This window comes from Varanus komodoensis, unplaced genomic scaffold (assembly GCF_004798865.1).
Source record: "Varanus komodoensis strain SLA01 unplaced genomic scaffold, ASM479886v1 scaffold3, whole genome shotgun sequence".
NCBI lineage: Eukaryota > Metazoa > Chordata > Lepidosauria > Squamata > Varanidae > Varanus > Varanus komodoensis.
In genome coordinates, this window is record NW_025335761.1 from 8,697,566 (window position 1) to 8,709,935 (window position 12,370).

Below are 12,370 nucleotides of genomic sequence, written 5' to 3' on the forward strand. Positions count from 1 at the left end.
ATTAACTCTCACGGGGCTGTCGTATCATGCAAACAGGTCCACTGTGTAGCTTTCAGAGGCTGGCCATGCCATTTCCCATGCTCAAGAGCTCGCAACAATTAAAGGGAAAACCAGAAAGACTGCAGTGGTTTTAGGGGTGTGTTAATTTTGAAGTAGCATCACTAGGTCTCTACCTCCTCTGCCTCTTCCCTATAATTTTGCTTTTATAATATTTCTATTCTGAGATGTTGAAAGCATTCATGTATTACTATCAAACTGCCAGGTTGGCACCATTCCATCCCCTTCTTTTAAAGAACGTGGGGTTTTCCTTGGCCACACTACCTGCTTCCTAGTGTAAATGCCCCGTGCTACAGATGCCATAAAGGGTAAGAAGGCATGGACCGCGTTGAAATGTACAGTGGAAAGTTCAAGGCAACGTATTTTCCATGAGGAGTGCTGCATGTGAGAAATGGTGGTGAATGCTTCTGTAGCCCAAAATATCTCAAGTACTGGCACCATTTATTTAACTAAGCACGTTTATCACCAACTTTGCCTTTTCTAGTCAAATATTTTCTGCTGGGAAACAGATGCTGTTGTGTGTATGTTCTACTTTTAAATCCCTGTTTCTATAGCAACGCATTGTATATGCTTGAACCATGGACCATTGATACACCCCTCAAGACCAAATATCTCCAGAGAACATCTACATGTCACAGGCTTGACCTTTTCATGCTGTGAAGTACAAAATGGGCAAACAGATGACTAACAATCTGGAGGCCAAACTGCACTTTTGCAGGGAGATCATTGACTGGATTCCCTGACATGGTTTTACTTCACAGGAGCCTCGCATTGGACTGCATCAGGAATTCTTGGAGCGGATCTTTAACCCGTTTGTGCCTTTCCCCTTCCCAAGAGGCCCTTTGCTCCAGTTATGGGGGGAATCCACATGATGCACCTTCTGGGCCTCAACATTCCTCATTACTTTCTGTCATAGAACTGAATGGTGGCTGCTTTCTTCTGCACAGAAGAATTTTCAGTGTCAAGGGTGGGGAATTCCTTTCAGCTGAGGATGAATTCAATTTGGAAAAGCTTTTGTGGGCCTCGATCCAGTGGTGGATAGGGCCAAAGGCAAAGGGGACAGGACCAAAATACAAAATATACTAGCTTAAAGGTCCCATTGTCAGAGAGGTATTTCAACCTTTTAGCATGGTAGAAAACCTTGCAAAAGATGGGGAAAACACCAAATGATTGACAGTCCACTATAAGGGGAAGTCACCGCCTGGAGACCCCAGAAGAGCTGGTTTTGGCCTGCACACCTATAATTGCCTGCAGTTGGGAGACAGTACAGTGCCGAGGGCAAAACCTGTTTTCCACTCTTGGCACTAGGTGACCCAATTTCCACTAGCATGAGTTCTGCAAGGATGTGCAGTGGCTATGTGCTGAGCACCAGCACACCTTACACCCTGAGGTTTTCTTTAGAAAACACCCTGCCCATGGTCATGAAGGACTTCTGGGCAACTAACACCACAAACCTTTCTTAATCACTACATTCCCATGCCAATAAACTAACATCATGCAGAAGAAGGGAAAGAAATGGAAACTCGGAAGGACAGGCTATGCTATAGGTTGCACTTGCTATGAGAGGACATGTTTTCTGTGCCAGATCTTGCTGAGGGCGCTCAGTACCACACTTTGAGAGTTTGGGGGCAGCATGAACAAGTGTTGAATCTAGGAGATCCATAGGGTCTGGAGTGGTCTTTGTTAAGGTAGTCTCTCAGCTTCAGTTTAATGAGTTCTTTCTCAGTGGAGCTGATAAAGGAATAAGTTAAATATGTGCAGTGCACTTCATAAGAGAACAAGTGTTTAGTAAACTGTATCCTGGTAATTAGAGTCCATTCTAATAGAGTGCACAATTTTGCACTCATGGAGCTTTTTCAATGCAGGGTAATGCTGTCAGCATTTACTTAGAGTGTGTGGTACCACATGTGTAAGTGAGTAACTTAGGGGCAGGATGCACCTGCAGCTAAGAAGGCATTGGAAAAACTTGGCTTCTGCAGGGACTGCCTTTACTTGGCACTGATGAAGCCAAGCCACTGTGCTTGAAAGCTGGAGGCAGGCTGACATGACAGCCAGGAAGAGCATTGTCCCAGATAATAGCAAAGGAATGGCACAAGACAAATACTCTGCTGTATGCAGGGGGCAAGCTGTGCGCTCTGTCAAGGTAGTTTGTGTTCTGGCAGTGTAGGCTGAAAGGACAGAGGTCTGATTATATCTTTTTCTCTTAATTTTCTTTGTCATTTGCACTCAATAAACTGAGCACAAGCTGCTCTGTCCCATACGGTCCTCTGTCTGCAGCCAGCTCCTGGCTTTGCTAGCACACATACACACAGAGAGCGAGAGAGAGCACCCCTCAGATGAGAATGTGTCTCGGTCTTTTTACAAGAACTTCCCCCAAGCTGGGGGCACACAGGGCTCTCTGAGGCTGGTATTTGTGTCCCCCACCCCTTGCCAGCCCTGCCTTTACATTTAAGCTTTCTTTGAGGAAAGGCTTGGTTTAGCTGAAGAATATGGCCCTTTTTAAGAAAAATATTTTGAAGAATGAAGATCAGCATGTACCCCTTAGAAGATACCTTACAATATTTGATATTTATGGTGTGCTTCATTGTTATTCCGCAGACCTGTGTCCTCCTGATTTTCTCTTTCTGTTCATATGTTCCTAATTACATTTAAATTAAAACTTATTACCCCAGAGCCAATTCTAAATTAGTAGCACAGTGTTGGAAAATTAAACAACTTTGAAATTGATTCAGCATTAATTTAAAATACATATTACCCCAATTATTTAGTTGGTTTTAGGATATTATGGGGTTGTGTGAATGTGTGTGTGGCTTCAGTCCAAAAGTTAAAAGCTTACTGGTCAAAAATTTAGTTAGAATGAAGTCTTGCTCAGTAAACCAAGAGATTATGAAGATCAGCACAAGATCAGAAGAAGAAGGAGGAGAAAATAAGACCCAGAAATAGATGATTTGTAGAAATGAACAAAGAAACTACACTCCTGAGTGGTTGTAGCTATGTGCCGTCTAATTGTCTCCAACTTATAGCAACCCTATGAATGATAACCCTCCAAACTACCCAGCCCATGATAGCCTTGCTCAGCTCTTGTAAATTCAAGGCAGCGGCTTCCCTAATTGAGTCCATCCACCCCATATTTGGACTTCTTCCTCTTCCTCTGCCTTTTGACTTTTCTTAGGATGATTGTCTTCTCCAGTGAGGTTGGAGTTGGGAAGGCCTTTTTTTTAAGGGATAAAAGTCAAGGCAGAAGGGCAAAGACAGAAGAGAAAGAAAGACATAGAGAATCCCAGAGGAAAGAAAAATTCAAGAGTTGCTAGAACTGGAAACTGATTGAGAGAACAGACTAATGACAGTAAGAAATTGCTTGGTTAAGGAACTTGGATAAAGCAAAGACATAATCTAGTACCTGGGTATGTTTCTCCTTGCTTGTTTTACTGCTTGTTCTTGGTTTTGTGTGCTTGAGCCGTGAAGATTTTGAAACATTGAGTATTAACATTTTTCATTAAAAATTAAACTTCAGGTGAAACATTGTGCGTTTTCCTTGTTGGGTTTCCCCACATGTAACAGCTAACACCTATTACCTAAAATAGGTGCCTGACACCCAGAGAGACTCAAGACTGGTTTGGTGGAGGCATCCAGGTAAAGAAGGATTTCCAGTGGAACATGCCAGAGGGAAAGGAAGGGGTAAAAGGAATGGGACACACTATCCTGCTGTTTGCCCTTCCTCTCAGAACAGGCTCCTGCTGGTTCATGACACCTTTTTAACTCTGGGTTGTAATGTGTGCTATGACTGGAAGCACATACTGTGTATCTTGTCTGGTATAGGTGCAATCTTTGCCCATGTGTTGTTTGGAGCGTAATCCTATAGTGCCTGGAAGAACACACATGCAACAGCAGTGGAGGTGTGCAGTTCTGCAAGGGCGACAACTGGAACGCAAAGGAAAGAAAAGGCCTATCTGGAGCCTCTCTTTGGATCCATGTCCAGGGTTGGTATCTGCTGTAGTACAAAGCAGTTACTCCTCGGAGCACTGACCCAGATGAGGTTTCCAGTTGTTGCATCCATGCAATTGTGCATACTTGTGCAATGAAGGAAGGGAAGCACAAAAGAGTGAAAATCTAAACATTGTCAACTACGGGCAGCCACTCCAGCGTGCCTCTTGGACATTGCGAAGGAATGTGGAATGTGCTCCCCAGAGAGGTTTGCCTGGTGCCGACTTTATATGCTTTTTGGTGCCAAGTAAAAAACCTTTTTATTTACCCAACATTTTAAAGCTTAAATGATTTTAATCTGGTTTTATTAATATTAATATCCTCAGTCGCATTTTATCTTGTTTGTATTTATTGTTTGTTTATATTATTTTGTAAGCCGTCCTGAGACAATTGGTTTGTATAGGACAGGATAAAAATATTCTAAATAAATAAATAAGGGAATGGCAGTGGTTGTCAGAAGAGGGATTGCAAAAGCCAGCTGTGAAGCCAGTTGCTGCAATCTCTGTGGGGGAAAGGGGTTAAAGGGACAAAGAAGCTACAGAGAGCTGACAATAGATTGGAGCACAGAGAGAATACCTGGAGAGGGAGGGAGGGAGGGAGGGAGGGGGCAAAGAACTCATAGTGAGCCTAACCCTGTGGGTTTTCCAGGAAACAACCATCCCATCATCACTTAGTGCCACGGTTGTGACATGCAAATACACCAACAAGTGTAATAAATGCAAGAACGATGCTGACAAAAGTTCAAAATCTCTGCATTTGTCCATGCACACATAGATAAGGCAAACAAAAGAATCTGCATTTGTAAGGAGTAATTTCCCATAGCTGTTAACATTTTAATTTTTGCTTTAAAATATACTTATGCAAATACAGTGTGATTGGTTTTAAAAACAAAGTGACTTTCCAATTGCCTCCATATTGTGAAGAGACATTTGTACTATGCTCCCAGAGTTAATAAGAAGGTGGCATCCCATTACTGGTTTAATGGAAGAAGAGCTATTCATTCTAACATCCATCAGCAAAATGAACTCATGTCAGTTACTTGCTGTGGCAGGGTTTATATGGAAACATTTCATTCTTTGTCGTGGCCTCTGTGCATCACACATATGGGTGCTGTGCCTGCACAGTACCTATGGCCGGAAAGATTGAAAAGCTTAATGGTTTTGGCGAGAACTCCGCACCCCTCTCCACCATGGTATAAAAGGGCAGAGTGCCTGCCATTTCCTCAGTCTTCTTACGACTGCCGTTCGCTGTGCCTCAAGCCTTTTGTCTCTGTTTGTACACATTTATCCAGTTGCTATTATCTCTCTTAGTCATTACGATTCCAAGTTTTTCCCTCCCTGTTAGAAGTTTTTCTTCTCAATTTCCCCGTTTAAAAAAAAAAACCACAAAAATATTGTTTCTCTTTCTCTTTGCTTTGCTATCTTCTCTTTCTTCCTTGATGGCGCAGCGTACGGCTTTCCACAAGTGTTCTCAGTGCGGGTCCAAAATGTCATCTACTGATCCGCAAAATCTGTGCCTTCTCTGTCTTGCAGAAGGACACAGAACTGATAAATGTGGCCATTGTCAGGCCTTTATGAAGCGGGTGAGGAAAAATCGGGAGAACCACCTGCGCAAACTTTTGTGGGACCAAGCCCTACTCCAGTCAGACCAACTGGCGGGCAAATCTGCTCCTCTGTCCACCTCTTCCACCACATCTCTGCCCCACCCATTGGCTGATGGTGCCCCTTTGCCGGAGGGTCAACGCTCCTCTGTATCTCCGCATAAGCAAAAGGAGAAGAGGAAGCATAGTGATTTGGACAAGTCCTCAGGCCATAAGAAGCCTTAGAAGGACAAGGCGGACAAGGCGGCTCGCAAGCTTAAGAAGTCTGACCATTCCAGGCACCATGACTCAGGTTCATCTGCCCTGTCGATTCCGATGGCTGTCTCGGTACTGGCACTGACCGGACCGACCCTCCAGTTGGCCATGCAAGTGTCTCCGTCTGCATTTCAAAGACGAGTTGCACCTTCCGTCCAGTCCTCTCCTGAACACTGGGACGTTCCCTTGTTGGGATCAATTTCCGACGGAGAGATTTGAGACTCTCCTTCAATGGCTCATTCACTGACTCCCCAACCATCACTCGAGCCTTCCCCAAGGGCTGCTCCTCAGCAGGCGCGATATCAACAGCGTGCCTCTGCCCGGTCCTCGGAAGAATGGGTGCAACCGCCCCACAGGCTGTCTCGTCACGAGCCATGGGATGATTATCCACCTTACGGTTACTACCCATCGGTGCGCGATCGTACCCTCTCTCTGGTACTGAGAGATGCTCCTTTGAGTTCGAGAGCAGCTCGGTCCAGGTGTCCCACTTCACCTATTGACTCATCTTCTAGTCTCCCGCCTCACTACGATTCAGACTCGGAGGACTCCAAAATGGCGTCTACTTCACCAGACGCGGTGATCTCTACACAGGGTCCCAGCTCACCGGAGGAACCCTATGTAACTTTTGGGGAACTGATGGCGAGGCTTACGAGGTTACTTGAGATCGAGGCCCAGCACCGCTTCGATCCCAATACCGACAAGTTCTACAACATTGTCAAGGGTGAACAGTCTGCTGCCATCATTTTGCCGCTGATTACTACTCTTCGCCAGGCAATGATGGAACCATGGAACTACCCTAACCAGCCTCAGCCTACTTCACGGTGATATGATCCATGTATCGAGTCCGTGAGCAGGATATCCCATTCCTCCTGCGTCATCCGAGACCAAACTCGATTGTCGTCAAGTCCTCTCAAGGACGTGAGTCAAGGGGACACACTACTCCTCGTGACAAAGAGGGCCGTAAGAGAGACATGTTGGCTTGCCAGAATCTATGCTGCTTCAGGACTTGGCCTCCGTATTTCTAATTATCAGGCCAAGCTGGCGCGATACCAATATTTTCTAATGCAGAAGTTAGAAAATATCGCAGTCTCACTTCCGGACCAGCAAAAGGACTTGGCTAGAATCTTCATTAAAGAGGCTATGCAGGTGGCAGTCCAGCAGCTTTCCACAGCGAGACACCATGTCGACTCCGACTCTAGAGCTCTCATCGGCGCCGTAGCCCTCCGTCGCCATGCTTGGCTCTGGAATTGCAACTTCCCGGACGAGACAAAACACCGTATTGAAGACATGCCCTTCGACAGTTCAGGGCTCCTCAATGCTAGGACAGACCACAAGATGAAGACTATCCATGAGTCAAGGGTCACAGCTCGCCGGATGGAAGTCCCTAACCAATTGCGCTGTAAGTGGTCCTGGTCTCATCCGTCCTATAGATGCCAGCCTTACTCACAATTTCCGGGCCACCAGCAGTTCCAACCCTGCCAACAGCATCAGAAGCAACAACAATACTTCCAGCAGAACCATCGTTGTCCTGACTCTGACAAACGGCAGGATTGACAGGACGAGCGAACCTCTTCTATCCTCCTTAACCCACCTTCCCCTCTTCCTTTTGGGGATTGGCTGCAAAGTCAACTCCCCATTTGGGAGTCCATCACATCTGATCAGTGGGTTTTATCCATTATACAGCACGGATACAGAATTGAGTTCAATACCATGACCCCACCGGGACCAATCCGATTTACGCCTCAGTCATCGGTTCTCGTTGACGAAGTTCAACAGCTTCTTCATAAAGGAGCGATTAGACAGCTTACATGCTCCAAGGGGCTCCACAGCTTCTACTCAAGATATTTCATGGTCCCTAAGCGTGATGGTGGTCTTCGTCTGATACTGGACTTACGTGGCATCAATAGGTTTATCAAAACCAAAAAGTTTTGGATGACCACCCTTCAAAATATCCTTCCGTTGCTTAGGAGAGAGGATTGGTTCACTTCTCTGGACTTGAAAGATGCCTATTTTCACATTACCATTCATCCGTTCCACAGGCGTCTTCTTCGATTCACTGTCGGTTCCAACCTGTTTGAGTTTAATGTCCTTCCGTTTGGACTGGCTACTGTTCCCCGGGTTTTTATGAAGTGCATGGCCCTGGTGTGTGTGCATCTTTGGCTCCCAGGCATTCAAGTGTACCCCTACCTGGATGACTGGCTGATCGTCTCCCAATCTAAGGAAGGTCTTCAGTCATCAATTCAAACTATTTGTGCTCTCTTGGACAATTTGGGACCATGCATTAATCAGGAGAAATTGTGTCTTACTCCTTCACAGGTCATCAACTTCATTGGAGCCTGTCTCGACTCCTCTCTGACGAGAGCCTTCCTTCCACAAAATCGGCAGGACAATCTCTGTTTATCAGTCCGTCAAATCCACATGGACAGAGCTGTCCCAGGACTCTCAGTGCAGAAACTTCTTGGCCATATGGCCTCTACAGAATCCACAGTTCCCCATGCCAGGCTATGGATGAGACCACTCCAGTTGTGGTTCAATGGACTGTTTCAACCTCAATGAGACTCGCCTCACCGTCTTCTCCGCCTTCCAACCTCCATCCTCCAGACTCTAGCATGGTAGAATATGCGGCACAATCTGTCCGTGGGCGTCCCATTTCATCCGCCTCACCGGACCTTGAGTCTGTTTACCAATGCCTCCCTTACCAGGTGGGGAGCTCTATGTGCTGGTCTCCGTACGTAGTGCACCTGGGACCATCGGGAGACCACCAGACACATCAATTACCTCGAACTCCTGGCAGTCTTCAAAACCGTTCGATCGTTCGAGGACTCTCTTCAGCGACATGTTGTCCAAATTGCCTCCTACAACATTGTTGCTGTATTCTATATAAACAAACAGGGCAGGACGAAGTCTGCCCCCCTGACTCACCTGGCGATGCAGCTGTGGGACTGATGCATCCCCAGGGAGATCGCTCTCCTCGCAGTTCACCTGGCCAGTACCAACAACGAGGAGGCCGACGCCCTCAGCAGGCAGATGTTGACGACCCACGAATGGGAACTGGATTATTCGACTTGCCATTGCCCCTTCCAGACTTGGGGCTCTCCGGACATAGACTTGTTCACCACTCACACGAAAAAGGAGTGCAAGGCGTTCTGCTCTCGTGCTGGCATTGGCCCGGGATCGACGGGGGATGCGCTCATGATCCCTTGGATGAACACGTTCTTTTCTGCATTTCCCCTGATCCCGCTCATAACGAGGGTCCTAGCCAAGATCATCTACGATGGTGCCACAGGGATCCTGATCACCCGCTGGTGGCCCCATCAACCATGGTTCCCTACTCTTCTCCGCCTATCCGGCAGCACCTTTCTCCACCTGCCACTCATACCTCATCTGATAACTCAGCAGTGCGGAGCTGTTCACCACCCGGATCTTCCTTCACTCAACCTGACAGCCTGGCTCATTCGATGATCCACAGGGACCCTTCAGTACAGCCAGATACTGGGACTCCTATACTTGCCCGACATCATCCTGATACAGCCTCTTCTTCCCCGCTACTGATAGACTCCTCATCGAACCTGAGCACTCTCCATTCCGATATCCAGTTCATTCTTCAGTCTGCCCTAAGACCTGCAACTCACCGGTCTTTTGAGGCCAAATGGAAGCACTTAGTATCCTTTGCTGAATCCAATGATTTTGTCATTTCTTTGGCCTCCATTGAAAATGTCCTTCAATTTCTCTTATCACTCCATCAATCGGGACTTAAGCCATCTTCCATTAAGGTTTATACAGCTGCAATCTCCCACTACCGTGGACAGGTGCAGGGTTCTTTGATTTTTTCTCATACCCTCATACGTCGATTCCTCAAGGGTCTACAGAACCTCCAGCCACCACTTCGACCAGTTAGCCCTACCTGGAGCCTCTCAGTCGTCCTCCAGGCACTCACTCGAGCTCCTTTCGAGCCCCTGGCATCTACTGACTTATGTCTCCTGTCTTGGAAGACTGCCTTTCTCGTTGCGGTCACGTCTGCCAGAAGAGCTAGTGAACTCTGCGCACTTCAGATAGATCCTCCTCACCTTAACTTTCATAAGGAGAAAGTCGTTCTCCAAACTGATCCAGGGTTCTTACCTAAAGTCGTGTCTCCCTTTCATATTAACCAGGACATTGTGTTACCTGCCTTTTCCCTACGCCCACTACACCAATAGAACGGTCGTTGCATGCTCTTGACGTCCGTCGCTGCCTTGCCTTTTACAGGTCTCGCACGGAGTCCTTCCGTAAATCTAACCGCCTCTTTATTAAATACTCAGACTATGATAAGGGGTCTCCTGTCGGTTCGCAGAGACTTTCAAAGTGGACCGTGCAGACCATCGAGCTAGCGTATCAGCTCGCCAATCTTGACTTACCTGTCACACCCAGAGGGCATTCCACGAGGGCGGTAGCTGCTTCCTCTGCTTTTGCCACTTGTTTCCGATCCAGGACATTTGCAAGGCTGCCACTTGGACTACTCCTTGCACCTTTGCCAGGCATTACCGCCTTGATGTGTGTGCTAGGCACAATTGCTCCTTTGGCGGGCAATCCTTTCTTCTTTTCTTAAATGATGACACTGCCCGCCTTCGGGTCTGGTAAGCTTGCTAATCACCCATATGTGTGATGCACAGAGGCCACGACAAAGAAAGGCAGGTTGCTCATCTGTAACTGTCATTCCTTGAGTGGCCATCTGTGCATTCACACAACCCACCAGCTGGCCCCGCTCAGTGTCAGTGAATGGGTTTATATGGTACCATTTCTCCTCGATAAAGATTTCGTTGAAAAATTTTCTCTTGGGTTCGGCAGTTCCCTGCAATATTTCTCACTCCCGCGAGGGGGCAAACAATCAGTCTTCAGTAGACTGAGGAAATGGTGGGCACTCCGCCTTTTTATACCATGAGGGGAGGGGTACAGCATTCCCGCCAAAACCATTAAGCTCTTCCCGGCTACAGACTCTGCGCAGGTGCAGCACCCATATGTGTGAATGCACAGGTGGCCACTCGAAGAACGACAGTTACAGGTGAGAAACCTGCCTTTCTCATGATTCAAGAACAAAACCTCTCAGTTTTGTCTCTGCACTTATTTCTACTAAAATGATGCACTCAAATCTTCTGAAGATGCTGCTTGCATGCAAATGTACATACCTGCTTTTACTGTACTATTTAATATGCATCTACATAAAAATATACTTTCCATTATTAATAACACAAATATAATCTGGTCTCCAGCTACTGTTTTTTTTTCTTTCCTGGTATAATTTGTTAAGTACAGAATTATAGGGTTGGAAGAGGCTACTGCCCTGACCTAAAGAACTTGTGTAGGCAGACTTCAGATTTACAATACTTGTTCAGTAGTAGCAGCAGCAGTAGAACCCTGAGATCAACCAACTGCAGCCAGCTAAAATAGTAATACAGTTAGAAGTAAAGAATTCTGACCCAGGAATTTGTTTTGAATACCAGAAGTAAATGAAGATCATAGTCCTTCAACATAACAATCTACTGCTCCTTCCTCCAAGTATCCTTCATTTCTGCAGTACAACTGAGGGTGGGAAGGGAGTCATCTTGTTACTATTTTTAGATGACCAGAAATTCTGGCTGTTCTACTGCAAACCATCCAGCAATCTACCAATAGGTCCAGATCTACTCCTTGCTTTAAGTCACATCTCCCTCTCTGTATGGATTATTCCAGCTGTTTCCCAAATTCAACCAAAATAACAATTACACAAGAGACCGAGAGGCATGAACAAGAATCAGCATGCCAGAAGCGGCAACAAGCAAGTGATTGTGTGGTCACTGTGTGTAGTAATTGCACAGCTGCAGTGTGGCGTGCCTGTGATATAACAGGTAGAATGTAGGCCCTGGGCTCAGGAGATCTGGGTTCCAGTCCTCACCTGGTCAACTAGCTCAGTGGGTGACGTTGGTGATTGTCTCTGACTCAGCCTGACCTACCTCACTGGATTCTTGGAAGGGAAAATGGACAGGAGGGTTATGCAGGCTGCCTTTGGCTTCCTTGGAGGAAAAGAGCAGACTATAAATATAACACCATAATAAAATTGCTAATTATCGTGCCTTCACTGCACTTTTATCTCACCATTTATCTAAAGCAACAAGAACAGCATGGACATACATAGGATTTCTCCATGTCGTAACACCTGAAGCTATCCTATACTGAGTTAGGCCATTGGTCCATCTCACTTACTTTGTCTGGGAATGGCTCTTTTCCTGCTCTTTTACAAGTTGTCCTTTGACTGGTGATACCAGAGGCTCAACCTAGGATCACATGCATGAAAAACATATGCTCTTCATTGTTGTACATTCAGGTTTCCCAAACTACAACCCTGTGAGGTAGGTTGGATATAGGACAGAGAGTCTGGCTTGCTGCCTCATCAGCTTTTGAACCCAGGTTTCCCCAGACCAAAATCCAGGAGACATTAAATCTCAACTCACTAAAGACAGC